General features: G+C 49.2%; 1 pseudogene; it reads right to left on the reverse strand.

Annotated features, from left to right (window-relative positions):
• LOC129116620 (zinc finger protein 800-like) lies at positions 1–4,232 on the reverse strand (annotated as a pseudogene).
• Between the last annotated feature and the right edge of the window lie 6 nt (positions 4,233–4,238).

Below are 4,238 nucleotides of genomic sequence, written 5' to 3' on the forward strand. Positions count from 1 at the left end.
TTCCTCTTCTTCATTGTTAGAGGCTCGCTGGTCCATTATCCCCAGCTGACTGTGAGCAGAGAGAGAGAGAGAAGAAGAAGAGAGATGAGGAGAGCGGAGAACAAATGGAAGAAGAGAGTGGAGTACAGAGTTAGGGGGAAGATTAAGAGAGAAAAAGAAGGGATGAAAGAGGAAAGATACGGGGAAAAAAGAGCAACAATTAGACAAAGAGGAAGATTTCTAATGAGCGGTGTGATACACGGAAAAGCAAGTGAGAGGGAGAGCGTAGGAAACAGCTGGTAAACGTGCTAAGCGGTCAATTAAAGCCTGCAGAATGATTGTGGTGTCTTATCTTTGCCCTAGGGGAAAATGTTCTACACAAACATACACCTCTCTTATAACAAGCAAACTCACACACACACACACACACACACACACACACACAAACACAGACATCCACTAAGTTGCTCAAGTACACACCACACAGCCGCCTCTCTTTGTGGTTTGTGAATACACAGCAGCAGCAGAAGCAGCAGCAGCAGAGAGAACAAGACGGTAAAGAGATCCAGTGCGACTCAAAGAAAAAACAGAGTAGAATGAGAGGAGGACAAGTAGAGCGGGATGGCGAGGCAGAGTCCCTGTAGGTAAAAGCCTCTGTGTGTCCTTACAGTGTGCGTGTGTTTCACCAGACCAGCGATTTGGAGCGGGTGCTGACTCCTTTCCTCCGGCTGGCTGCTGCCGTCGCTGCGTTACGATGACTCCGCTTGTGAGACTCCAGGTAGAGCTGAGAAAAACAAGTTGAAGAAAAAGACGACAACTTCAAATGAATCCACACAGTACACAGACGCATGATATAGTGGTTACTACGCTCATTACACGGATCAAACTACTTAGCTTAGGCATCTTTAATATAACGTGTGTGCAGAATGCAGATAATGAGAAGCTCGTATTAATATCAGGTGGATATGCAGAAGATAATAATTTAGCTAACGTATCTTGATTCTCAAATGACCATTTATATTGATAGGGGATTAATCAAAGGATTATTTTCTCTTTGAATCCGTTCATTGTTTGGCCTTTACAGAAAAAAGTAAACAATCCTTCACTAAATTCCCCAGGCGTCTGAAAACGTCTCGTTTCACCTGACCAACAGATCCAACTACTGAACTTCTGATGTTAAATTTGCGAAATATAAAACGGAGGCAGACACCAGATCCTCGCATTTGAGGAGCTAGAAACTGGTTCCTTTTCTAATCGTGACCAGGGTTAATGACAGAAATGAAAAGTACTCTGATCCATATTAAAATTAAGCCACAAATGAGCTTCCTGTAGAGTCCTCATGAGGGCCGACCATGGTGTGATAATTATCTTATCCACCACACTGTTCCCTGACAATTACCACTCAAACTGGTATTGATACAATGGATCATTTCCACTGTAGCACTCTACTTTTTTTTTTTGTTCTTTTTAAGGTTCAGTAAGTGTTACTCCTCAACGGGAAAACTCAACGACGTTTCTATCAAAAGAGGAGCGGATTTATGTCCGTAATCGAAAATGCAGTACCTTCTTGGCAAAGGCCCGTCCACACTGGTCACAGGCGTGGAGGGAGAAGTTCTTGGTCACTCTGACTTCACTGGAGGACGACGACGACCCGGTGCCGCTGCACTCCGACTGGGCCTCGTGCCGCCGGGTGTTCGGGGTTTGGTTGCTGGGCGAGATGCTGGAGGAGGAGTTGTGTTGTTGGTGTGTGTGTGTGTTTCTCGCTGCGGCGGGTCAGTGGGGGGCTGATGGGACGAGGCTGGTGGGTCTGCTCCCTCTCCTGCTTGCGGGTGACAGGAGGGGACGGGGCGACCGCCGGCGATGAGAGCTCCTGCTGTTTCCGAGTGACAGGGGCGGGAAGCAGGGTGGAGGAGGAGGAGGAGGAGGAGGAAGAGGAGGAGGCCGACGAGGTGATCGGGGCCGCTGTTGTGCACTCTTGCTTGCAAGTGACGGGAGGAGGAGGAGGACGTCGAGGAGGCGTGGCGTCCGTTCACTTCCTCTTTGACGCTCGTCCTCTTACTGGGGGTCGGGCTGTTGAGGACGGCCTCGGCCAACCTCTTCACCGCCCTGTTCTCCAGTTTGGGCATGATCTTGCCGAGGTAGGAGGAGGACTTCTTGTGGACCACTGTCACGTGACGCAGGACGTCACGTTTGCGGCGCGACTCGTAGCGACAGAGAGGGCAGCGGTAGAACTTGATGAAGATGTCGTTGCCGTCCGTGTGCAGCTCTATGTGCTTCGTTAGGTTCTGACGCGAGCTGAACTGCCGCTTGCACAGTTTGCAGAAGAGCTGCTTGAAGTCAAAGCCCACCGACAGTTTGGTCGTTTTTCCGCTGCACGTGTTGCCGCCGCGCGAGGACGATGAATGTAAGGACGCCGTCGTCTTTGTGGCCGACGGGGCCTCCTCTACTTTCACCTTCGGGGTGGTTTGTGGGACAGGAACAACTTTAGCTGTCACGGTGCTTTCGCTAGGGGACGGGGCCGCACTACTGTCGACCGCCTCCTCCTCGTCATCTGAAGGTTCCACTTTCTCCACTTTCACTCGGATATTGTTGCTTGGGCCTGAGTTGGTGCTGCTACTGCTTGGAGTGGCTGCCGGGGTTGTGGCTGCCGGGGTTATGGCTGCCGGAGTTATGGAGGGCGGCGCGGTCGCAGACTTCTTACCTTTGCCGCTGTATATTTTGTGGACGATACGCATGTGCCTCTTCAACATGAGCTGAAATACACAGAAGAATAAAAAATAAAATGATACATACAACCAAATTAAATGAGATGATGAGATGAGATGACAACCAAATTAAGATGGGAAAAAGAACATCCACAAAAAAAGCTTTAGTCTACCTCTTCCTGTTGGACCTGAGACTTTTAAGACTAGAAAAAAAAGCAAAAAAAAAGAAAAAGGTTGAGGCAGCCAGTAGGACAACAAACAAACCTGAGAGCTGTAGTTCCTCTTGCAGAGTGTGCAGCGACTTGAGGCCGGGGTCACCTGTGGAGAGGCGGGAGGCTGACTCGGAGGTTTGGGCTGGTTTTGGTTCACAGGGGGTGTTTTAGAGTTCACGGGGTGGACTTGGAGCTGCTGCCACGTGTTGGAGAAGAATTGTTGCTCTTCTTGGGGGGTTGACCTCCAGAGAGAAGGGCTGGCCAGGTCGCGAGGCAATGCTGGTTGTGATGGTGTCCCTCCGTAGGCCGCGGTGCACCTCGTCAAAATGACGACGTACGTTGGCTTTGGTGGCGAAGGATTTGAGACACACTGGGCAGGATTTTCCGGTGGGTGTGCTGAGAGTCCTCGGCCGACCTTCAGAGACAACAACAACGACGACTGTTATCTTAAAGGTTTCCTTTGAAAAGCTCAAAGAGAAATGAACACTTCTGTGGAGCTGATCCCTTTGCTGACTGAAGACTTAAGAATGATCTAATCGCCAAAATGAACATTGAGCATTTTAAAAGATGTGCAGTCTTTTTTAATGTATACGCTAAACAAAAATAATTCTCTTCATTTTACAAAGCCTCCACATCCAATGTGCTGACATTTTAATTTTAGATTATTCCAGGCTGTCTGTTTTGTGCTGAAATATTAGCTTAATTTTTCAGCCTCTTTGTTATGGCCCTATGGTGGGTTCTTAATCAATATCTCATCATACTGACCAAAACCTAAATCACCATTTTCAATCTTTGTCAGGGTTGTTCATTGGAGTGTGTATAAACTCTTACCTTTCACCATAGAGAGCAGGCTGGTGGGAACCGTGCGGGTCTCTGTGAACTTCCGGAGCTCTTCCAGTTTGGTCTGGTGCATTTTGCGGCAGTGACGTCTGATGCTGCGGCGGGAGTTAAAGTCCTGACCGCACAGACAACAGGAGATTATCACATCCTCAACCTGGGCGGGGGGAGAGAACAAAGAAGAGAGAGATTGACTTACTGTGAAAAACAAGGCAATGCGGGAAAATGTGCTCAACATTTTAGCATGCAATAAAACAGGTATTTCTCAGGTTAAAGATGTACAATCATTGACTTTTCTTGGTCACTTGTGCTTCCTGACTGTCCAGTCACCTACCCCACTAGTGGACCCCTCGTCCTCGGGCTGTGGCGGCTCCACTTTAGGCTCCTCCTCGGACTCCCATCTCTTCTGTCCCTGATTGGGTCCCGGGCTGCTGTGGCTCTCTGGCCCTCCTGGCTGGCTCGGCTGGTTGTTGTCCGTACCCTCCACTGATTCTCCTTCCCATGC

Source organism: Anoplopoma fimbria, unplaced genomic scaffold (genome assembly GCF_027596085.1).
Source record: "Anoplopoma fimbria isolate UVic2021 breed Golden Eagle Sablefish unplaced genomic scaffold, Afim_UVic_2022 Un_contig_13203_pilon_pilon, whole genome shotgun sequence".
Lineage (NCBI taxonomy): Eukaryota > Metazoa > Chordata > Actinopteri > Perciformes > Anoplopomatidae > Anoplopoma > Anoplopoma fimbria.